This window comes from Setaria viridis, chromosome 1, assembly GCF_005286985.2.
Source record: "Setaria viridis chromosome 1, Setaria_viridis_v4.0, whole genome shotgun sequence".
Taxonomy (NCBI): domain Eukaryota; kingdom Viridiplantae; phylum Streptophyta; class Magnoliopsida; order Poales; family Poaceae; genus Setaria; species Setaria viridis.
The window spans coordinates 4542379-4567725 of NC_048263.2; the positions used below are offsets into that span (position 1 = coordinate 4542379).

At 49.4% G+C, this 25347-nt stretch overlaps 1 pseudogene; it reads left to right on the forward strand.

Moving 5' to 3' along the window:
• Window positions 1-19424: 19424 nt before the first annotated feature.
• Window positions 19425-23854, forward strand: LOC140221311 (histone H3.2-like; annotated as a pseudogene).
• The last annotated feature ends 1493 nt before the right edge of the window (window positions 23855-25347 follow it).

Consider the following 25347-nt stretch of genomic DNA (forward strand, 5'->3'; position numbering starts at 1 on the left):
CCGTCGCCAGGTCACATCCTCGGCGCGGTGCGGTCAGGGAAGCCACCGCTCGCATTTAATGCCTCCGGTACGGCGCAAGTCTTCCTGAGTCAAGGAGTGGGTGGGGTGCTGCGGGCCCCTTGCAAGCCCCACCCTCGATCTGGTCGGATTAGCGGGTTATGGTCCACAGTCTCGGCCAGGGAAGGTTGGGAGGTGGGCCACGGTGTCTCCTGGGCCGCCTCTAGCATGCTTCTTCGTTGTTGGGCCCTTGGACTTTGTGTCTTGGTTGCCTTGAATCCCTTTCCTGGCAATACCCTTAGTACAGGAACCCATCAGTAGCCCCCGAGACTTCCCCCAACCTTGAGGTTGAAGGAGGGCTCATTTGTTCCCCCCGTGTGTTGTTTGATGGTTGAGATGTCCTGTGGGTTCACGTGAGCAAACCCACTAGGTCTAGCCCCCGAGCTTCTGAGGGAATCGAAGATTCGCTCGAAAGGTTTTTAGTGTGCACACCACTTGGTCTCCGTTGTTGCTTGGTGTTTCAAGGTGACACGTTATGAACCCCTGATCACTCGATGGTCGCGTGCCGGTGTGTAGTCGGGACCGGTTTGCTCGGTTCCCCATGCGGCGCGGAATCCTAAGGCCCTGCTCAAGACATCATTCTGTCCTGTAGCTATTCACATGGGTTTGCCGGTGCATTGGGGCTTGCGGCATCCTTTCCTGGCAAGCACCCTTCTCCGAGCTCCGCGGTCTCGTGCGGCTTAGCCCCACACTCGGGTTATAAAGCCTGCGTCGTGTGCTGCCTGGGGCTCCATACTTCACTTCCAAAATGTTTCCGTGTGCGGATAGAGGGATGAGGCTGATGAGAGGGTGTCTCCGAGTCTTCCGGGCCGGCTGCCGTGCAGCCTGCCCTTGGTGCTAGAAGAATCTCGGCGAGCGGCTGGGCGTACCATAGGGGGTCTGAGGCACCTCCATTCCTGTTGTCGATCCTGCTCGAAGATCCTTGTGGATCCGACGGGAGGAACTGGTAACAGGTAAGAACAACCTCTGGTTTTCTCGGAGATCACTCTGGAGCTCTGATGCTCCCATTCGACTCCTCGACGGACCAGCGGGCTCAACGAAGGCCGCCATGACGCTGCTCCTGAGCCTGTTGGGTGCAACTATGGCCCCCTGTTGCCTCCGATGGGAGGCTTTGAGGGTGGCTGGGGTTTTCCCTCTCACCATGGGAGATGGTGGCATCGCTTGCTGGAGCTGACAGTGCTCTAATCCTTGGTACCACCTCTGCATAGGCGGCCCCTAAGGTGCTGAGGCTATAATTAACTCAGTGACGTGAGCATCCCCCACTTCACGCTATCCTTGTAGCAGCACTCACCATGGGCCCCAGGTGTTGCCTTGCTCGGCAACACCAGCTTTTTTTGTATATGTACATGGCGTCTTGGACACCCTTCTTGTGACATTTGTTCAACGAAATAATAAATTTTGTCCCCGGTGTATGTTGCGAATGGCTTGCTTGGCCTTGGGGGCTGGTTGCTCCGAGCCCATGGGTGCGCTGCTCCCGGAGGAGTGCTCTCGTGTGGTTGGGATCGTGCCCCACGCGGTCCCTTCATGGGGAACGGCTCCTTGCCTACCAAGTTGGTCGGGTAAGTGCGCTCGTTCGAGCGTCGCTAGGAAATCTAAGTGGGACCCGATCACCTCTCTAATTGCAGAAAGTCTGGCTATGTCTCGCTGGGAGACATCCCGTTAATCCTGGCTGCCTACCTGTTTGGTCCCCGACCTCCTACGTGGGCGGTCAGAGGGCTCATTGCCTTCCCTCGTCGGGAATACCTGGGGTGGACCCGTCACCAGGACTTAGATATGGTGGGGAGAGGTCGAGGGCCACGTGGCATCCCGACTCACAGTCACTAGGACTTTTTCAGCCCATCCATCCTTAGCTCTAGGTTTCGCTGGGTCTCAGGAAAGTCGCGAGCCCGTTTGTTGAGCCGACCTTTGCATCCTGGCCTGTTGCCTGGGCTTGGCCCAGCCACCGGAGCGGTGCAATTGAGGGGTCACCCGCACGGGAGTCGAGGTGCTACCTAGCGGCCGTCCCATCACGTCTTGTCATGCCTTGATGGCGTAGGCCACGCGCGCACATCATGCTTTTGGCACGTGCGTTTCCAACACTGCCGTAGGGGCTGGGCCCACCATCTCGCACAGTTGCTCAAAGGGGACGGTTGGCCTCCCTAGGGTTGTGCCCTTAAATCCACCACCACTTCTCTTTTCCCCATTCTTCCTGCTTGCATGCCCTTCCTCCGGCCGTTGCCATGTAGTCGCGCGCGAGTAGCTGGGAGAGCGAGAGGGAGGAGGGAGGGAGGGAGGGAGGGAGAGACAAACAGAGAGAGAGAGAAGGAGGAGTTGTGAGGGTGACCTGGTGAGTTCCACGATTCTCTCGCATGCATCATCCCTTGCCTCCACCGACGCCGTCACCTCCGCCTCTTCCCCAGCAATGGGTTCGTGGGCTCCCTCGGTGGTGACGGAAGCAAAGCTGCGGGAGTTGGTCGCCACGAGCTGCCACCCGCCGAAGGAGGTGGTCGGGTGGCATGCCGCTGCGGGGGAACAGTTCCCGCACCCCAAACCCGGGAAGACCATCTCCATCCTCGAGTTCCATACCCAGCGGTTCGAGCTGTCGGCACATCCCTTCCTCCGGGGCTTCCTCCACGAGCTCGGGATCGAGCTGAAGCACTTCAACCCCAATGGGTTGCTGCAGCTCACTGGCTTCATGACGGTGTGTGAGGGATTCCTCGGCATCACCCCCCACGCGTCGCTCTTCCGCTAGATCTTTGAGGTCTGGCAACAAAAAATAAGTTCGGGGGATGCGGAGCTTGTGCCACTTGGCGGCACCTCCATCCAGATGCGCCTCGGGTACGCGGACAAGTACCCGAAGATCAAGGCGAATGACTCCAACTGGGGCTGGCACACCAATTGGTTCTACATCCGCGACGACGGCTATGGCTTTGAGAAGGCCACCGAGAAGTTGTCGGCGTTCACCGGCGGGTGCCTTGTATGGCAGGAGTCATGGAGGTATGGCTGCACGGATGACACAAGGACAAGGTCGACCAGATCATCGACGTGCTAGTGGGATAGGTGCGATGAGCTGCTCCATCTTGCGGGATTTGACAACGATGTCGTCAATGTAGACCTCCACTGGATCCCCAACCAGGTGGTCGAGGCAATGGTTCATGCACCTTTGGTAAGTGGAGCCCACATTCTTGAAGCCGAACTGCATTGTGACGTAGCAGTACGTGTTGTACATACATCTATGGGTCCACCAGAAGGTTTGGACAGTCCTAAATACAAGGCTGGATACCGAGACATATCCGACATGGAGGCTATGGCGCTGGACGGCGTAGTCTACGTGGCAAGATAGGAACTAGTCGAGGATTAGGAAAAGTACTTATAGTAATTAGAGTAGGACTCACCTAGTCGAATCCGACTAGTATTCTTGTAAATCAACCGACCTATAACCCCGCCCCCGACAATATAAGGCAAGGAAGGGACCCCCTCCAAAGTAATTCAATCCAACCAACACATAGGACCTAGGGTATTACGCAATCAAGCGGCCCGAACCTATCTAAATCGTATGTTTGCGTTTACCTTCGAGTTCCTGATCTCGACGAGCCCCACTAACCAAAACAATATCTCAAGTACCCCATCGGTAGGTTGCCGGGTTTAAACATCGACGTCATATCATGCTATCCTCGGAAGACCAACATTGGCCAAATTCATGGCCATCCTGCACTACAAGGGAGTACTCTCCCTCCGCGGAGACTTGAAGAGATCATATGACTATGATACAGATGCTGTGGAGCTAATAGCAACTACATAAGTACTAAATTCGATGATGCAAGTCTTCGCTGCAACCAAGAAATTATCCCTGTTAGAACTCAAGATTCCAGAAAAGAAGTCAGGGGCAACCAAGGTCAAGCCGGCAAGAGAAGCAGACATCAAATCCATTGACCTTGAGACTGGTGATAGCTCCAAGATAGCCCTGATTGGCGCAGGGCTAGATCCTAAATAGGAAAGCGCGCTCGCCAGCTTCCTCCGAGCCAACCAAGACATCTTCGCGTGAAAGCTAGCGGATATGCTGGGGGTGCCCAGGGAGTTGGTCGAGCACTCGCTAAACATGGATCCAAAAGCTACACAAAAAGGCAATGCCTACGATGATTCACCCAAGATAGAAAGGAAGCAATCAAGAAAGAATTGGCCAAACTACTCACGACGGGCTTCATAAAAGAAGTCTATCATTCAGAGTGGCTTGCCAATCCCATCCTGGTACGAAAGAAGAATAACAACGAGTGGAGGATGTGAGTTGACTACATAGACCTCAACAAATATTGTCCAAAGGATCCCTTCGGGCTCCCTAGGATTGATCAAGTCATCGACTCCACAGCTGGATGCGTCCTACTTTATTTCCTTGATTGCTACTCGGGGTATCACCAAATAACTCTCAAGGAAGAAGACCAAATCAAAATTGCGTTCATCACCCCATACGGAGCTTTTCTACTACACAACAATATCCTTCGGGTTAAGAACACAAGTGCTATTTGTCAACGGATAATCCAGGAGTGCTTCAAGAAACAGCTACACCACAACGTAGAGGCGTACGTGGACGACGTGGTCGTAAAGACCAGAAATCCTGATGACCTGATTACGGACTTGGAATAAACTTTCGCAAGTTTACAAGAATTCCGGTGGAAGCTTAACCTGACAAAATGCGTTTTCAGCTTACCCTTCGCCATCATTGAAGCTAACCCCGAGAAGATCTCCGTCATCACTGACATGCATACCCCATCATGCATCAAAGACGTCTAGAAGCTTATTGGATGCATGGCGGCCCTCAATAGATTCATCTCAAGTCTTAGAGAATGGGGCCTACCCTTCTTCAAACTACTGAAGCGGCAAGATAAATTCCAATGGATCGAGGAGGCAAATCAAGCCCTACAGCACTTAAAGGACTTCCTATCAAAGCCACCAGTCCTGATGGCGCCAAATCCCAATGAAGACTTGCTGCTTTACATCGCCGCGACTACTAACATCATCAGCATGGCGATCGTGGTTGAAAGACCAAAATCAGGCCATATATACAAAGTACAGAGCCCTGTCTAGTTCATGAGTGAGGTGTTGTCAGATTCCAAAGCCAGATACCCGCCAGTCTAGAAATTGCTATATGCAATACTACTCACCTCGCGGAAGCTACGACACTACTTCCAGGAGCACAACATCTCCATCATCACAAACTTGCCCCGGGAGAAATTCTCCACAATCGGGATGCAACGGGAATAATAACTAAATGGGGGGTAGAACTTAGAGCATTGTCCCTGGAATTCAAGTTGAGGACTGCAATCAAGTCCTAGGCACTAGTCAATTTCATGGCAGAATGGTGGAAGAATCAACTACCAACACCAGTAGAGCAGCCAGAGTATTGGGTCATGTATTTCGACGGATCACTCAAGCTCGAGGGCGCCGATGCAGGAGTACTCTTAATATCTCCCAAAGGAGAACAACTCAAATACGTCTTGCAAATTTTCTAGGAGGTATCCAACAATGAAGCTGAATACAAAGTGATTCTGCACAGGTTCCGCCTGACAGTCTCGCTCAGAATCAAGCGATTGTTGGTCTGTGGTGACTCACTGGTAGTAATCAATCAAGTCAACAACGAGTGGGACCGCCACAAGGAGAATATGGATGTGTACGGCATGGAAGTACGCAAGCTAGAGAACAAATTTTCTAGTCTAGAGTTTCACCATGTAGCTCGCGACAACAACATAGCCGCGGACGTCCTATCCAAGCTTCGATCTACTCGTGCTCAAGTTCCAGCATGGGTTTTCATCCACGAGCTACACAAGCCATCCATAATAGAGCCGGCACTATTAACAACCACCAATCGAGGTCATGTCGCACCAAACCGAGAGATTATGATGATCGATGTAGACTGGAGAACTCTCTTCACCGAATACATCAAAGAACACAAGTTAGCTCCAAACAAGACAGAAGCAGAGCAAGCCTCACGACACGGCAAGAACTATGTTCTAGTTAGAGACAAGCTTTACAGAAGAGGTGCATCATCAGGAGTACTCATAAGTGCGTCTCATGACAAGACATCAAGGACATACTGGAGGAAATTCACAAAGGCATTTGTGGCAACCACGCATCCTCACGAATAATCGTGGGTAAAGCTTTCAAAGTATGTTTCTATTGGCCTACAGCTCTCGCTGATGCCGAGGAACTAGCCCGCAGATGCCAAGGATGCCAATTCTTCGCCAAGCAACAGCATGTCCCCGCCTACATGCTTATCACCATGCCACCCTCTTGGCCCTTTGCTTTCTAGGGGCTTGACATGATTTGCCCACTACCCACGGTGCCTGGAGGATTCAACTAAGTACTGGTGGCAATCGACAAGTTTACTAAGTGGATCGAGGTGAAACCAGTAACCTGCCCTAAGGCAGACAGAGTACTCGACTTCCTCGATGAAATCGTCCACTGTTACGGCTTCCCCAATCACATCATCACAGACTTGGGCTCCAACTTTAACAATCACGAGTTCTGGGAATATTGTGAGAACAACAGGATCGACATCCGGTACATCTCTGTCGCTAATCCACGAGCCAATGGCCAGGTTGAACGCGCCAATGGTATGGTGCTGGATGCTCTCAAGAAGAGGTTGCATGACATCCGAAACACGAAAGGGGGCAAGTGGCTCCAAGAACTTCCCAATATCCTCTTGGGGCTCTGTACCCAGCCGTGCAAGCCTACAGGGTAATCACCCTACTTCCTAGTCTATGGATCCGAAGCCATCCTCCCTGCTAACGTCATGTGGAAATCTTTAGCAGTCGAGCAGTACGAGGAAGGTGCAGTTGAAGAAATAAGATATTTAGACTTAGACAACCTCGAAGAAGCTCGCTGTTTAGCACTCGTCTAGTTTGCAAGGTACTTGAGGAAATCCACCACTATCATGATCGCAACGTCAAAGAACGTTCGTTCAATATAGGTGATATGGTCCTCAAGCGTATCCAAGACACCAAGAGTTTGCACAAGCTAAATTCACCATGGGAGGGACCGTTCATCATCTCCACGGTCACTGGACCTGGATCATACAGGCTCCAACATCTCTCCAGCAAAGATGTCAACAACTCGTGGAATATTCAGCAACTCGGTCGATTCTTCCCTAGTTTACATATTCATGTACACCGGCCACCGGCCTTAGTTATAGAATTACAATTCAATAAAAGCAGTTATATTTTTCATCGTAACACAACTACTTATTGTTGCCTAAATTGCGGCTTGTAGAAGCAAGTTCGCGGAGCTATTCAGCTTCCTAGGTAAAATCGCCCAAATCGCAGCTTGTAATAACAAGTCTGCACAGCTACAGCAGGCTATTCAGGTCCTTAGGTAAAATTACCCACATGCGGCTTGTAATAACGAGTCTGCAAAAATTTTAAAGAGTTTACTCAACTCACTGGACAAATCTGTCCTTTAGCGGCTTGCTACTTCGGGGGTTAACTAAACTACTTGAGATACTTTCTACTAGACAAGTTTGTCTAGTCGTGGCTTGTAATAACATGTTTGCAGTTCCAGGGTTCTTAGGAGCATAACATCAATACAGCCCAGAGAGGTTGTAGAGACAGGCTCCAGTTGAAGAAACCCTGAAGAGACTACTCGCCCAAGAGGTCTAACTACCCAGAGTTATTGTACTCTGCAGAAAGAAGTCACATCCTAGGTACTCTACATCGTGTATCTGAAGAGGCTCATCAAAGAAGTCTTGTGCACAGACACTTACATCTACTGTATGAGTACTCATCAGGGTATCTCGTAAGAGGCACTAAAAAATAACTCAAGTTGAAAACAGCCGCAATTGCAACAAGACTTGAAATATTTACATTTCAGAGCATTCATATTATGTTTATAGTACAATAACTAATGTTTGATTTTTGTACAAGACTACTCAAGGTCTAAATGATTTCCTACTTCTTCCGCAATAGGGTCCATCTCTTGCAGGTACTGCTGAAAGAGCTCATCCGAGCATTCCTCCACTATTCCTTCAGCAACAGGAGCTAGATCAGCCTGTGGGTAGAAGGACTTCACAAAGCTCAGTAGCTTCTTGGAGAAGGACTTCTCTATCTTCTGAACGTAGCTGATGAACTTCACTAGCACATCCTTGAGTATTTCAGACAAGGGGTGGGGCTCTACACCCTCAATCGGGGGCTCCACCATGTTCGCAATTGGCTAGGCTACTTCGGATATTTCCTTCAGAGCAAGCCTAGCAGCTTCCAGCTAAACCTCGCGTTCCTGGAGGGTCTTCATGGCATTGACCAAGTCGACCTCACCATCTTTGTGCATCTTCTTCTCCTTCTTCAAGTGATGGTCCAGGTTCTCATATAATGCAGTTAGCTTATCATGCTAGTCTGTTACTTGGTAGTAGGAGTTTTTCCAATCGATGACTTGGCCCTGGAGATCTTTCAATTTCTCGAGCACCACATGAATAACACATAAGAATATGAGCATTACAGACAAAATTAGTACTCGAAGACCAAGGAAGAAAATTAGTTACCTTTCATCTGCTAGTTCAGACTTGTTGCGACCCTTGAGGCGATCTTTCTCCTCTTCCAGCTGCTGGACACGATTCCGATACTCGGCGGCTTATCTGTCATACTTCATTAGCAATCTGGAGGAGTACTCCCTCTCCTTCGCCAGTTCCTTTGTAAGGGCCTCATCACGGAGTACTGAGTCCCCATAACCTTGCAGCACCTCGGACTTCTAGTGGGAGCGTCTGATGACATTCTGCACCACAGGGTAAGTACTCAAATCAGCGCACGGCTACTAATTACTAATTACAAAGTGATGGAAAGGATTCAGACCAAGCATACCTTTGCATATAGACCAACACGATGGTACATATCCATCATTCCGGCTACCATATCCATGTCTAACAGCGGGTCGTCAATAAACTGAATGTCTTCAAGATTAAGTTCTCCAGCTGCTAGTGGTTTCCCGTGTGTTTTAGTTGCTGTCACGCTGAGTGGAACCATGGCACGACTTGTCGACGGACCTGGCTCATAAAATGGGACGGTCGCCATGACTTACAGCCCTTTCACTACTTTGGTTTCTACCTCTGGCTCGGGTGCTACGAGAATAGCCATAGTGCCAGAGGTAGTCACCACTGCGGCTTCGGGCACTAGTTGCTCGGGGGCTGACACTACAGCATCAATCAACAAAGATATAACATCCTGCATCAATACTACTACGAGAGATATGGCACCTAGGTTGCCTATCGGCACGGGATGCTCTTCTAGCTATGGACTTGGTTGAGCTGGGAGACGTCCTGGACTGAGTGGCTACTGTCATCAGTCATGGACTTCAGGCTCGACCCTCCAAGTTCCACATTAGAAGATTTCCTACATAAGACAAGTTTTCAGAGACATACAACAAGTCGATCACAAGTTGCAATTAGTACTAAAAGAAGTAGTAAGACTTACTTTGAAGATCTCCTCAATTTCAGGGAAGGTTCCTCTGTCAGGCGGAGAGGCTTGATCGTTAGGGACGACTTCTTTGGCGTGGCTTGCAGGGTCGCAACACGATCATCGCCAGCCTTTGTCACCACCTCTGTTCTTTGAGTACTCCTCCTGCTGATAGGGTCTACCTCAGAGATAGGAGGCTCTGGATCATCTTCGATCTCGATTACCTCCTCAATGACCGGCAGCTTGTGTTGAGCGGCTTCAGCTGCCACCTTCTCCGCCTCGGTTACCTCCTCAACAATGTGCAAACCATCAATGCCATATTGAGTAGACATGCTGATATTGGATTTACTTACTAAGAGTACTCGATCCTCAGGATCTTGCCCTTCCTCATAAGTTATTACCACTGGGAGTATGTCTTCTGCAGTGACAGGCTTCCTCACGGCCCGCTTTGCAGCAACGGTTCGCTTCTTCCTCGGCAATGGAGCGACGGCGGAGCAAGTGCAGCTTCAAGGTCATCTTTAGCTGCATGCTTCGACGATCCAGAGGATGACCCAACCTTATCAGATGGCCGGGCCTTCAGTTCAAAGTCCCCCGCGGCTTTAGAATCAGAGCTGCTAGAGGCTTCGACTACTTCTTCCTCCTCCTCCTCCTCGGCTTCCACACTTTCTACCGTGTGGACGCGAGGAGCAGCTTCGCAAATGTCTTCTGCTTCAGGAGGAGGAGGAGCAGAGCAGTACAATTGTACATCTTCCTGCATATATACAATTTTTGGCATAAAACTCTTGCACAATGGTGGGGATTTCACACGCGTTCTTGAACATATGCCTCAACCGCACCATGACCTCATCTGTGCTTAGTTCCTTGGGAGACATTCTTGATGGATCATTAACTCCTGAGTACTCGTAACCCCAGTGGCACCACAGCTGTAGGGGTTGAGTTCACCACTTCATGAAGCTAAATGCTACTCTGACTCCTGTTAATCCTTCTTGCTTCAGCTTGGATATCCTGTCCAGGAGTTTAGGTAGTTGCAGACAGTCTCCATGGCTTGGCTCGTCTAACCATGTATTGTTCCAGGTGGGACGATGCCCTGTCAGCTTGGGGAGCTTAGGTTTGTAGTTGCCGATGTAGCACCATTTCTCTTTCCACCCAGAATGTGAATCAATCAACTAATAATCCATGTAAAGGCTCTAAAGCTTCTCCTCATTTGAATTCCAGCCCCTCCAACTACTTCGGTGTGCTCTCTCTTCGGCTGCAGCTTCACTCAGAAGAACTTCCGGAAAAGCTGGAAGTGAGGCTGGATCCCTAAGAAATGTTCGCACAAGTGCAGAAAAATCGCGACGCGCAGAATGCCATTGGGATTCAAATGTACAAGCTCCAATTTGTAATAATCTAAGAGACCGTGAAAGAAATCTGATGCACGTAAAGCAAGACCCCGCTCAATGAAATGCGCGAAGATTACCATTTCTTCAGGGTACTCCTCCAAAGGCCAAGGGTTGCCGTAGGCGGGTCTCCAGTTGATGACATCTTTCTCTTGGAGAAGGTTGGCGGCCACAAGTATCTTGATCTCCTCTTCCTTCAGAGTAGATCGCTTCCAAGCACACACAGGAGTCGGTGGTGCAATTTGGTCTATCTTCCCGTACTTGGGTGCCGGCAATTGTAGCTCCTTCTTCTTATCCACCTTCTTCTTCCCACCATCAACCACCTTGGATGCAGTTGCCTTCTTCCCCATTCTTGTTATCACAAGTGTTTTCTCTTGCATACGCTCGGGAGCTAAGTGGTGGGGGACGGTGGCGCTAGCGCTTGGAGATCGAGCAACGGTGGCGCTAGGGCTACAGTGTGGAAGTTGAACAGGCAGATGGCAAAGGTAAAATTGAAGGGATGATTTCCTCCGTTATTTATAACTGCGATGCAATAACAAACCGCAGGAATAAAGGGATATTTAGGCTTAATGGACCCGAGGATTTTGCACCTGATTGGTAGTTACCTCTATTTTCGGAAGAGTTAAGGTTTCCATTGACGGATGGTCACGTTGACCGAAGGTTGACTCTTGTACCCACCAAACTAGTCGGTAAAAGGCTCGAGGGCTATGTGCCACGTGCCTATCGACAAAAAAGTTTTTTCCCCGGGTTTTAAGGGCAAAATATTGCAAATTACAGATTGACCCTTAGCGAGATTCTTCGATTCAACCTAAGGCTCGGGGGCTACTCCATATGGAGTGTGACTTTTTTCGTATTTCCATATAAAAATTCAAAATTGAAGGATTCAAGACTAAGTTAAATGAGGCTTGAACACATTCTAGCCGCATGGCAGTGCTCACGTACGTTTGAAAACTCAACCTGACGAAGTACTCGAAGAGCACCAAGAACTAGTCAGTGAAGAATACAAACGTACTCGAAACTGCTGCATTTGACTAAAAAGTACTCGGGGGCTTGTCGTACATACCTCTATGGGCCCACCAGAAGGTTTGGACAATTCTAGATATAGGGCTAGACACCGAGACATATTCGACATGGAGGCTGTGGCGCAGAATGGCGTAGTCTACATGGCAAGACAGAAATTAGTCAAGGATTAGGAAAAGTACTCGTAGCAATTAGAGTAGGACTCGTCTAGTCAAATCTGACTAGTATTCTTGTAAATCAACCAACCTGTAACCTAGCCCCCGACAATATAAGGCAAGGAAGGGACCCCCTCCAAAGCAATTCAATCCAACCAACACACAGAACATAGGGTATTACACAATCTAGCGGCCTGAATATGTCTAAATTGTGTGTGTGCGTTTACCTTTGAGTTCCTAATCTCGACTAGCCCCACTAACTAAAACACTACCTCGAGTACCGCTTCAGTAGGTTGCCAGGTTTAAACACCGACATCATATCATGCTATCCTCGGAAGACAAACATTGGCCAAATTCATGGCCATCCGGTACTACATGTACTTAGTACTCAAGATGCTGGGACACAAGCGAGTACTCTCCCTCCGTGGAGACTTGAAGAGATCATATGAATACGATACAGAAGCTGTGGAGCTAGCAGCAACTACACAAGTACCAAATTCGATGATGCAAGTCAGATCTAAACACCGATAGTACGCGTCGAACGGAGTGATGAAGGAGGTTGCAAGCTGGTCGGACTCCTTCATCACGATCTGGTGGTACCCCAAGTAAGCATCGAGGAAGTAGAGGACCTCGCACCCCGTGGTTGAGTTGATATACTGGTCGATGCAAGGTGACGGGTACGGGGCCTTTGGGCATGCCTTTTTCAGGCTTGTGTAGTCCATGCACATGCGCCAGGAGCTGTTCTTCTTCTTTATCAACACAAGGTTGGCCAACCACTCAAGGTGGAAGACCTCCTTGATGAATCCGGCTGCCAGGAGCTGAGCGATCTCTTTGCCAATGGCCTTCTACTTCTCATTGTCAAAGTGGCAAAGGCATTGCTTCACAGGTCAGGTGTCCGACCTGATGTCGTGGGCGTGCTCGGCGGCTTTCCTCGGGACTCCTGGCATGTCAGAGTGTTTCCATCTGAAGATGTCCCGATTTTCACATTGAAAGTCGGCGAGCTCGCCTTCCTATTTGGCGGATAGCGCGGTGTTGATCCGCGCTACCTTATTGGAGTCCTCGGGGCCGATCTAAACTACCTTGGTGTCCCCCGAGGTCGAGGCGTTGTTGGAGTCCGAGGCGACCTCCTGCGTGATTTGATGGATCTCGAAGAATTTGAGGGAGCGGATAGTCTGCGTCGCCAGCTCGCAGTTCTCCATGTCACAGACAAGCGCGAACTCATGGTTGGCGCTAACCATGATCACACCGCGGGGCCTGGTAATCTTGAGCTTGAGATAGGTGTAGTTCGAGATCGCCATAAACTTGGCATCGCATGGCCTCCCGAAGATCGCGTTGAGAGATTTGGGTACCCCACGGGTCCCCACCGACCAAGATACTGGTCGGACCTGACAAGTGGGCCTACCTCACTAGAACGTGTGGGCGAAGGATATGAAGTTACTTGGAGTACACGCCAAGGAGGCCGAATGATTCAAATCAGTCCGTATATTGCAGAACGCGTGTTGTAGTTCGACTCAGATTATCTTCCATGTAACTACCAAGTAGATTAGATTCAAACTGACTTTTACCCCTAGGTCATCAGCCTATATAAGCCTAAGGGCGCCTCCTGAGGGCAATCCAATCCAACCCAACAATCTCATCCCAATTGTCAAGCAATACAACCACCAAAATATAAGACATAGGGTATTACTCTCCGGAGGCCTAAACCTATCTAAAATCCCTTGTGTTCTCGTGATCACCTTTGAGTTCTTGGTTTCACAATTGCCCTCACTTACAAATCAACCACTTGGGTAACCCCCTGGTGGTTTGCTGGGTTTACAAATTCGACAGTTGGCGCGCCAAGTAGGGGTGGTTGCGAGATCGTCTTAGCAACCTCGATGGTATCCCGTCATGACGTTGTTTTTCCCGAGAGCATGAAGGATTTCCTTGCCAACCCGATCAATATTTTCTTCAAGACCATGCCGGCGGATTTCGATCAGACTGCTTCTTTTATTGACTCGGCGTCTTCCGTTGACTCGGCGTCCTCCACCAGCTCGGCTTCCGTCAAATCTGCTCCGGCAGGACAAATTCTCCACCCAAGGATCGTCACGCCGCTTGCCTAGGAGGTCAGTGATCTCTCTCTCTCCGAGAAGGTTCCAGATCTACTTGCTGTTGCTCGCCCACCCATGCCCTACGACCTGATCGCGGGGCTAGATCGCATCAACAGCACTATTGCTGAGTGCATAGATTTATCTGAGGCGGTGCTACGTTCAACAAGGTCGGCGCAGGGTCCGTCCCGCATCCCCTTCAGTCTGAGGAACTCGGCTGCCGAGTACTCCGCCAAGCTCGACCAGATTTTCCAGATCCAATCTGGAGATCCACCCGAACTCGCCCAGTTTCCGGACTGTGGTGAATTCCAGATGCCCCGTATTGTCCTGACGCAAAATCCATATGGAAGCAATAATGAGTGCAACTCTTCCACACCCAATCGTGAAGCTTTCATGGTCTCCGCCGATGAGCCACCTCGGGATGGCAAAACAAAATCTCAGGAAGAAGGACATAACGCTAGGAAACAAAATCGTGCGGCACGGCGCTAAAGAGAGCAAGCCAACGCCTAGCAGCAACCCACTGCTATCGACCAGAACAAACCACCGCGCAACAACTACAATTACACCAACCAGGGTGGTCCTCGGGACAGACGCAGGCACCCTGTACGCGCCCGCAATCTACTAGCCCACCTCGAGCAGACTGCCCACAACATCTTCATAACACCCTAGGCCAACCTGGGGGCTGTGTATGCAGAGCAGGAGAATCTCACAGACTCAAACCAAATCTGACAAACCCGAGCATGACTTCAAGTTGCCAACACCCAGATCAAGGAACAGGCCAAAAATCGGCCCGCACACTCTCGGTCCACAGCTACCCGGCACTCTCGGAGCCGATCTGGGCATAGTAGATCCGACCACCATTGAGGCAACATCGTAGGAGGTCCAATGGAGCCAATCCTCGAAGAAGTGGTGGTGCAGAACGCTAACCCACCCATCAACGACAACGTCAAAAACAACAACATCAGCGTGACAACAACGACAACCGCCACCGTGGTAGGAAAGGTGATGATGAGGATCGCGGCTGACCAGATTGGCAACACGATCTCCGCGATGAGTTGCGGGACCTCGATCAACATTGCGACCTCCGCCCCAACCTCAACAATCGCCACAATGAGCGTGACGAGTACGAGCTCTGCCGCCACACCGAGTACGACAGCGACTACGGCGCCCCTGGACTCAACCGCGATGCTGAACTCTAGGACCGCCGTCACCAAGAACACGAGATACGTTGCTACGCCGACTACGATCATATGTACAGTGCCCCTGAAGACGCTTATGATCCACCCAAGCGAGACTACAGCAGACGCCCCATGGCTCCACCCATCGAGTACTACATCGACGACGATGATGATGACACGGCGATTGATGGCTTCGTTGCCTTCACCCTACATCTCAGGGTAGTTGATTGACCGGTCACATTCAAGCTGGCCATCAACAAAAAAGTACGATGGACGCTCCGACCCCACCATCTGGCTCAAGACATACAGTACCAAGGGCGCCTTCCGAGGGCAATCCAATCCAACCCAACAATCTAATCTCAAGTCTCAAGCAATACAAACCACCAAAATACAGGACGTAGGGTATTACTCTCTAGAGGCCCAAACCTATCTAAAATCCCTTGTGTCCCTCATGTTCTCGCTATCACCTTCAAGTTCTTGATTTTGCAATCTCCCTCACATACAAATCAACCACTTGGGTAACCCCCAGGTGGACTGCCGGGTTTATAAATCTAACACGCATGGTAGGACCCCTCGGAGTCTACCACCTCAAAGGTGAGGATTTCGGTGCGTAAATTGGCGCAGGTCCCGAACATGACAGGCAGGTCAATCTGCCCCAGAGGGACTGCCTGCTTCCTCGGGATGACCCCGCGGAAGGGGGGCCCAGTTGGTCGGTGCTCCAACCTCAGGATCGTCATGTCATCCAGGGTGGTGATGTACATTATGTTAAGGCTGGAGCCCCTGTCCATGAGGACCTTGGATAGGCGGGAGTTGGAAATGATCGGGGCCACCATGAGAGGAAGCCGCCCGGGCGCTCCGATGTGGTCGGGGTGACCCATCCTGTCAAAGATGATCACTTTAAGTAGATCAGAATGACGGGATCAACGCTCAGTACTTGCCTAGCTGTGTTCTTCCTTTTGCGACTCCCATAGAAGTCCGGTCCGTTGAAGATCATGAGGCAATCCTGGGGCTCGGGGAAAGTGTCCTCCTCACCTGTGTTGACGTTGGCGTTCGGTGGCTGCATCCCTTTAGCGGCGACCTTGAGGTCACCCCTCAGGTAGCACTTCATGAGGCCGCAGTCCTTGTAGAGGTGCTTCACAGGATAGCCATGGTTCTGGCACGACCCTTCGAGCATCTTCTTGAAGTGGTCGGGGGCGGGCTTCCTCCCCTTCTATTGCTTGCCGGTGCAGTCAGCAGCTGCCACGAGGTCGCCCTCATGGTGCTTCTTCTTCTTCTTCTTCTTGCCATCATGGTGGGAGGGACCACCTCCTCCCCTGCCGTCGCGCCTAACGGCACCTTTCCCCTTGTTGAAGATTGTGATCACCGCCTCCTCTTCGGAGGCGTGGTTGGTGGCGATGTCCAGCAGATCCTTGGTGGAGGGCTTGGCACACCCGAGCTTGTGGACAGGGTCTCACAGGTGGTCCTTGAGATGAACGCCCCGATCACGTCCGCGTCGACCACATCGGGCAGCTCGTTGCACTGCCGGGAGAAGCGGTGATGTACTCCCAAAGCGTCTCTCCTGGCTTCTACTTGTAGCTCTTCAGGTCCCAAGAGTTGCCAAGTTGTGTGTATGTACCCTGGAAGTTGCCGATGAAAATCCGGTGGAGGTCGGACCATCTGTGGATGCATTTTGGCTGGAGACATTCCAGTCATGCCCGAGTTGAATCTGTGAGGAAGATTGGCAGGTACTGGATGATAAAGTCATCGTCGTTGGCGCTACCGACTCGGCAGGCGAGTGTTGGCGGCAGCTAGCACATCAATTTATGAACCGCAAGCATACAGATCAATTATAGATCTTCCCTAAGAGTATCCCCCAAGGTTTATCAATCCGTGAAACAAGTGGATTTGCACGCTTAACTAAGCACCAATTTATGTAACCGAAGGTTCTTTGTATATGATAAGATTGATCAAACAAAAGAACTAGTGACTTAGATTAAACTAGATAGAGAGTATGGATGTAAAAAACATAGATAAAACGCTTGTCCTAGGTACCTAGGATCACTTGTAGATGTAATCGCCATGCATGAAAGAACTAGATCTAAGTGAATGTGAATTATGCCCAACACTTTCCCTCTTGCACGTTGTGACTACACGAGGGTACTTAAATATTGAACGATAAGAACATGGCTTGATGATCATTCTTGGTAAGAAAATAAGCAACCCAAAGTAGCGCTGGCCAACCATTACAAGAAGGGACATCATCAAGATATGATAAATAACAAACAGATCTTAAACAAGAGGTTCAACGATTAAAAATCAAGATCTCCATACAACTCCAAGGACAAACAAAGACTTTACCCCATGATCTTACACATGTTGACAGAATTCTAGGTAAAGATCACCCGGTAGATCAATTGGATCAAAGGGGATGACGAATGGGGGCAGAAAAGCCCCAGGCCGATCAGCCTAAGGACCCCCAAGCTGATCGACGCGTTGTGATAACGCTGATGGTGGTCATCGCGGTTGTGATAACGTTGTCTGTCGGACTCTGCGTGTTCGCGGCGTTGTACCTGGATCATTCATCACGCATCGTGCACCCTGCCCAAGTGGCTGTGTGCCAAGGCCGCGGGGTGCCGTGGCGCTAGCACCCCTGCTGTAGGTTGGCCAGCCTCCTGCTTGCCACCTACAGGTGCGACGGGCATGTGGGAACCCTGGGGGCCGCTTACACTCCACGTCCGGTGGCTGCTGCTCACCTCCTGTCTTTGTTGGAGGGAGCTCTCCGCCTGCTGGACCGCCACGGTCTTGAGCAGACCCTTAAGCTCACGAGGGATGCGTATGCCCTCGGGGTCCTGCGGCTGCGGGCTTGAGCGCAAGATCATTGCCGCAGCGGCCACGTTTTGGCTAGCACGGGCGAAGCGGTGGACTCCGTCTTCATCACGCATGACCTTCTCATGCACCCGACGGGAACGGTCGTGGGCTGCTCCAGCTACCTGTTCTCTGCGCTGCTTGCTGAGCTTGACGCGCTCGCGCTCCAGCTGGGTGCGCTTCCAATCGAGCTCCACCGCTTCGGCAGCGAGGCGTTCCACTTTCTTGCAGAGGTATGCCTCGCTCTCCTCTGGCGTGTGCTAGATCGGCTGCGTGCACTGCCCGTCGGGAGAGGTGTGCTCGGCGAGCTCTACCATGAAGCACTCCCTCAACAGGTTATCGTGGTGGACGAGCTCCACTTTTGATGAGGAGCTGCTCACGGAGTGGATCTCCATGAGGTCGTGGAAGGATGCCGGCACGTACTCCACCGCACCGATGAACGTAGGGTTTGTGGGGTCGGGGCGGAGCCAGCACTCGAGGTCCAGCTGGAAGAGCTGGGCTGCATCCTGGAGACCATGCAACAGATAGGATCCCAGAACTCACTCTCCGGGGGGAGTGGGGCCTCCCCTGAGAGCTGGGTGAAGACGTTGGCTAGCGCATAGAAGGTGCGCTGACAAGCCTCGGGCTTAGGGTCTGCCCCGAGGTGTACGTCGATCTGACACGCTAGGGTGTTGCCATCGATGGGCATCGTGACGGGGCCGCCACTTGGTGGTGCACCCTCCAGCTCAGGCTGTATGGGGAACCCCTCCTCGAGAAGGTGCAGGTGACCTAGCTGGTCGGCAACGAAGTCAAGGCTTCCGAAGTAGAATGCTTGGGCTGGAAGAAAGCTAGGGACGAGCTGCAACTCACCCCCAGCGTCGAGCACAAACTCGAAGCTCCCAAAGATTGGTTCGGGAAGATTCCTACGTCTAGTTTCGGCAAGAGTCATGTTCCTTGGATCAAGTGCACTGAGCTTACAATGGGGTGCTTGCAAGCAAGCGTTCATGCAATGTGTGGGTGTATGTGTGGAATGTGAGAGCGAGAGAAAGGAGGCCCAGTTTCCTTTATATAGGCTAGGGACTGGGCGACAAAATTGAGAAATGGAGGGAGTCCCCGACCTCTATGGAGGGAGTCCCCGACCTTAGAGGTCGGGGGTCGTAGCATGGTTGGGTCTTCCTTGCACTAAGGGGCTTCCCTGTCCTATCCTCTTGGGTGGTCATGGGCTTCGCACGCCTTATACAGTGGCCCCTGTGCGGCGTGGGCTACTTACGCTTGGTCTGGCCTACTCAGCGGCATGCTCCATCCTGTCCGCCAACCCATGGCAGTGAACAGGACGGGAGCTGTTGCTAGCATCCGTAAAGGGCGGCCCCCGTTGCCAGGTCACATCCCCAGCGTGGTGTGGTCAGGGAGGCCACGCCCCACATTTAATGCCTCCAGTACGGCATAGATCTTCCTGAGTCAAGGAGTGGGTGGGGCGCTGCAGGCCCCGCCCCCGATCTGGCCAGACTGGCGGGTTACGGTCCTCAGCCCCCGACCAGGGGAGGTCAGGAAGTGGGCCGCAGCATATCATGGGCCACCGCTTGCATGCTTCTTCATTGTTGGGCCCTTGTGTGACATCCCTAGTAATTAAGAGACTAAATCGAAGAAACATCGAAGTGATTAAGGAATAAATCAAAGCTAACTCTAAATGACTAAGTGTTCAACACCCTTGTAGTGCTGTGCTTGGGAAGCAAATAAAAGCAAATTTTCTATAAGAACTAAATTTTTGGCTAATATAAAAGTGGTAGATCTTTTCAAATAGAGCAACTTTTATGATTGAGCATCATGAGCATCATTTGTGTATAATTGAACATCTTGGCCATTGTTAAGTTCACATGATTGTTGTTTATTGTTTAAATTCAAACTTGTGAAGCATCTCCAATTTCTGCCATACAATTGTGCCTCTTGTTATTTTATTTAAATACTAGATAGAATTTGGTGATTTTACAATATTTTTACATAATTTTTCAGTGATGTTTCCTTGTGTTAAAAATTCATTTAAGTTTCAGTTTTAGCTATTTTCTTTTGTCAATTGTGTGAAAACCTCAGCAGCTCTTGAGGTGATTCTTGTGGCATTGTGTTCTTTGCAATTTTATCTTTCAAATAAGTATTTTTGGGAGATTTTTGGGTGCCTGTAGCTGGGTCGTTTGAGTGGGGAAATTTGAATGTTTTAAAATTTGCTGGCCCACGCATCAGTCTCCTTTCTTCCACCTTTGTATGCGTCTCCCTCGCTGGTTGGACAGAACTGGTGGTGCTCGCCCGTTGGCCAGCGCCGGTGGTGCTCGTCACCAGATTGGCCGCTGTGGCCGGCGCCACGCTCCCCTCACCTATTAAAGTCCGGCGCCGGCCCTCCCAGAACCCTCGCCCCCTTCCTCCCCCACCATTGCCGCACCAACTCCAAGCTCAGCTGCCTCTATTCGCCAGCCCGATTCACCGCCAACGGTGAACCTCTGTCCGATTCCTCGCGGCCACGGCTTCCCCTCGAGCTCGCGCATCCGTTTTGCCACTTATCGGCTGCTCTCCTCCGCCCTGAAGGCGCCCCCACCGGCGAGCTCCTCCCTGTCTGCCGCCTGCCGCCGTCCCTGGAGACTCCCTGCTGCGCTGCCTTCTCCCCGACATGGATCTGCTGCTGGTGAGCCCCTGGCCTCCGTGCGCCGTGTCCTCACCTCCCCACCACCGTCGCGCCATCTTTCCCTACCGCTGGCGGCAGCGCCCCGGCCGGCCAAGTCCTGCTGTGCCTGTTCCGTGCCTGTGTGTGTGTGTGTGTGTGTGTTGTGTGGGAGAAAGAAGAGGAAAGAGGGGGCTTATGGGGAAGATTTCAGGGACCTATATGCGAGAAATCTTTAGATCTGAGGGTGGTTTTACAAAATGAACTCGATTTTGTTCTATTTCCTAGATTTAAATAGATGCAAACTTGAAAAATGCATAGAAATGTGTAGAAAAATGCTAAAATGTGAATCTTGTTTTCTTGAGTTCCTAATGATATCTAGTTTATTTCAAAAAAAATTGTGCATGTTACTATTCTATATTTGGTGCTACGTTTTATTTTGTCTAAAAATCATAAAATGCTTTATAAATCATTTGGTGATCTAAAAATTGTGAAACAAATTTTTGTTAGCTTCAATTTAACATGCATGTTCCAGATCTACAACTTGTGATAGTAGAATCTATGGTGTTCATACTATTTGAAATCTAATTGCCTAATTGTTCTCTTAATATTGTTATTTGCATGATAATTAATGAAAAATCAATAAAAATGCAAAATAAATTTTATTAGATTCTTGATGCTCATGCCTGAAATATGTATTTTTGGTTGCTTAACAAAATGCATGTTATTTAATCTCCTTATTATGGAATAAATAGTTCTCATGCTCCTAGAATCCTGATAAATTCACAGTAGCCTCTCATAGTGTTGAAAACCATTCTGTAAAATTCGTGAAACTACACTGATGATAGAACTCTAGTTAAAAATCATTCTTCATGTTTTGCAATTTAACATTGTTTGATTTTTAGTAAATTTACAGTAGAAGTTTTGTGCAGAGGGAAAGCTCCTGTAAACATTTCATGTTCATATCTTAATACTGCGAATTGACGGGAACCATTGATATATGCGAACCCATCACGGTAGTAGCATATATCGTGTGTTTAGGTCCACCTTGCAAGGTTAAGAAATTCGATTTGAATCGTCTGCTTCTCACAGTTTGGGACTGCTTGACCACCTTTCCTGCATTGAGTAAGAAGGTGAACAAGGATGATGCTTAATATTGATGCTTGATTAAATTGCTTGTTCTACCATACTTGCTTAGAATAGGTGCTTACCTAGAATGGTTAATCAACTAGAACTTGATGCTAAAACTTGAAAGCAAGGACCTACTTTAGTAGCTTTTGGTAAAAACAAACCCCTCAGCCAAAAAAGCTTTGCATATCTATGAGTCGGTGGATTAGATACCACATGACGGGTAAGTCTTGCGGAGTATTAGTATACTCAGCCTTACTTGTGGCTATGTTTTCAGGTAATGTTGATGTTGATGACATGATTGCTAGTGTGACTTGGCCGTACTAGATCCCTCTAGGATGGATGGTTGAGTGGGACCTGTCCTCGGTGGGCGAGGACCGTGGTGAGTGATATCATGGATGGCTTCACCATGGTATCGTGTATCGATAATAGAACTATCGCTTATTTCCACTGCAATTGAACTCTGAACACTTTTATGATTGAACTCAGAACTATTTTATGTTTGAACTCGGTTTGTGCAATTGAACTCTAAACACTTTTATGATTAAAATCTGAACTACTTTATGTTTGAACTCGGTTTGCAATTGAACTCTGAACACTTTTATGATTGAACTCTGAACTAGTTTATGTTTGAACTCGGTTTGTAATAAATAATTTAGGACCTCTGTAATATTTCACCTGGATTGTTGTAATCTCTAGGCTCGTCTTCGTACGAGGATTGTATGCTTGTTTCGATTGTAAATACATGGTTGTATTGGGTGAAACCCGACAGACTACCAATTTGATCCGATTAAAGTGTCTATTCGCATTTGAGGTGATGTTTAGCACATTTTAGCCAGGTTAATTTGGGTGGTTCTGCCACACCTTAGCCTTTGTGTCTTAGCTATCTTGAATCCCTTCCCCGGTACCCTTAGCATAGAAACATGTCAAGATTATTTGGCCTCTAAATTATATAATCTCACATGAACAACAAACACTATATATTATAATCCAGATTATATAATTCATACCCTAGATTATCATAATCCTATAAGCCGTCCAAGGTATGCTTATTTAAGATTACTTACCAAAGTACATATAACACTTTAACCAAATTGCCCTCAAATGCCATTACAATCATCGAGGCATACAATAGCAACAATGACATTTTAGAGAATAAACATTCTAAACGGATAATCTAAACCTTTAATAATCTAAACCTTTAATAATCTTGGTTGCGAAACACCTCTGCAGTTTATTTTGTCATCCAACTTATATTAATATGAAAGGCAAAATAGCCAACATCATCCCTGAACTTTCCCCAAGGGGTTAAGTTCATCCTTGGACTTTCAAAAGGGTCAATATAGTCCTTCAACTCTCGTTTTTCGGTCAAACGCGTCCTTATGTTGATGTGGTGTTGCATGGTGACATGAGACAAATGTGAAATGCCAATTTTTCCCTTGGCTCTTGCATAATGACAAGTGGGATCTACATATCAGGATTTTTCTTTTATTCTTTTTTCTTGTACCCCTCGTCTTTTTTCTTGTACTCCTTGCATCTCTCGATGCATCTCTAGCTCCGACGGTGGCAACGACGGAGAGCGGTGGTGGTCCCAGCCTTCTCGCTTCGATCCGATAGCCCGTACCAAGCAGATGGTGAAAAAGTCCACTGGCGGGAAGGTTCCCCGCAAGTAGCTGGCCACCAAGGCCACCTGCAAGTCGACGCCAGCCACCGGCGGCATGAAGAAACCCCACAGCTTCCACCCCTAGCACCGTTGCGCTCCACAAGATCCACAAGTACTAGATGGCTCATCCGCAAGCTGTCGTTCTAGCGCCTTGTCTGGTCCGCCATCGCCGCGCTACAGGAGGCCGCGGAGGCATACCTGGTGGGCATTTTCGAGGATACCAACCTGTGCGCCATCCATGCCAAGATGGTCACTATCATTGCCCAAGGACATCCAGCTCGCGCGACGCATCATGGGCGAGGGGGCTTGAGCGCTAGCTACCCATCATCAGTGTTCATTCGACTTGTTGGTCTATAGTGCCAACTCTCTGATAGAACTGGGTTGGAACCGGTTCTTGCCGTTCTGGTATCTTGTAATGCTCTAGAGAGGTCAGCCACCGGCACCACCGAGAGGAAAATGAGCAGCATAAGAAGCTCCCATTACCATGCAAAATGGACATTTCGCTTACGTCTCATGCCACCATGCAGTGCTACATCAGCACAGGGACATGTTTGACAAAAAACAAGAGTTGAGAGGCTAGATCGACTCTTTTGAAAGTTTAGGAACTTGACTCCTTGTGGAAAAGTTTAGAGATGATTTTGACTATTTTGCTAATATAAAAATTGTATAATATAGTACATATAAGCTGGCCTAAGCTCAGGCGTCGCTTCTCACTTGCACGCATGCGCCGTGAGACGTGGCATGCGTGCCACGCAACAGCTATCCTGCTGCCGCCGCCCGGCGCCCGCCGATCGGGCTCAGAACGCTCGTCGTCAGTCGTCACGGCTTTGCATCCGGTTGCGCTGCGCTCATCCCCATCTGTGTCCAGGCTGGCCTAACGACGCCGGCGTCGAAGAACGATCTTTCTTCTCCGCCGCCATCACCATCTCCGGTGGTGGCGATATTGACGGCTCTGTGGCAGACCATCAGTTAGGCACTCAGGCATGCCGGCGTCACTCGCCGCTCCTGCGTCACTGCGTGCTTCCCGTCGACCATCCATCGATCGGCTTCTCCAGCGTGCGATTTTTGTTCATCATCAATTTTTGCATGATCGTAGAAGATGTCAAGGAGTCTCCATTTATATTTTTGAATGAATTTTTCATGCACATTTAGAGGTGCATCCGCGGGTTGGGAGCACGGTAGCATCCCAACTTGCGGGGAGCACATGAATCTTTCTCGAGTTCCGGAAGGTGTGTAAACCAATGTGGCCTGTTTAGCTGGACTTATAAGCCGGCTGAAAAGCTGAAACGGCTTATTTGTTGTGAGAGAAAAACACTATTCGGTGGCTGATAAACCGGCTGATAAGCTGAAGCGAACAGAGTGTATATAGCTATAAAGCCCACGATAGTCCAATTACGTGTAGACAATCAAATAGCACAGCAGTTGAGCAACGCCATCGTCAGAAGTCCAACGCAAGCATAGCCATTGAGCAATGGTAGTAGGACGGAGGAGGATAGGCTGGTGACAAGTAACATACCTAAGCTTTCTTTTGCTTTGTTTTTTTTCTAATACGTGTTAATAATTTATTGTTTTTGTTAAATACTTATGATCTTCCATGTTCAAAATTGAGTCAACATTTAATAAAACTAAGTTCAACAACTCTAATAAACTACTTTAATATTTTATATGAAAATGTTGAAACTGTATATTCAAAATGTTGGTTCTTAAAAAGGCTCAAAATATATTTATATTGAATCTTGTTTTGTTGCATAAATGCTAAATAACATAGTGGTTCAAATGGAATGTAATACACATTTACGGTTT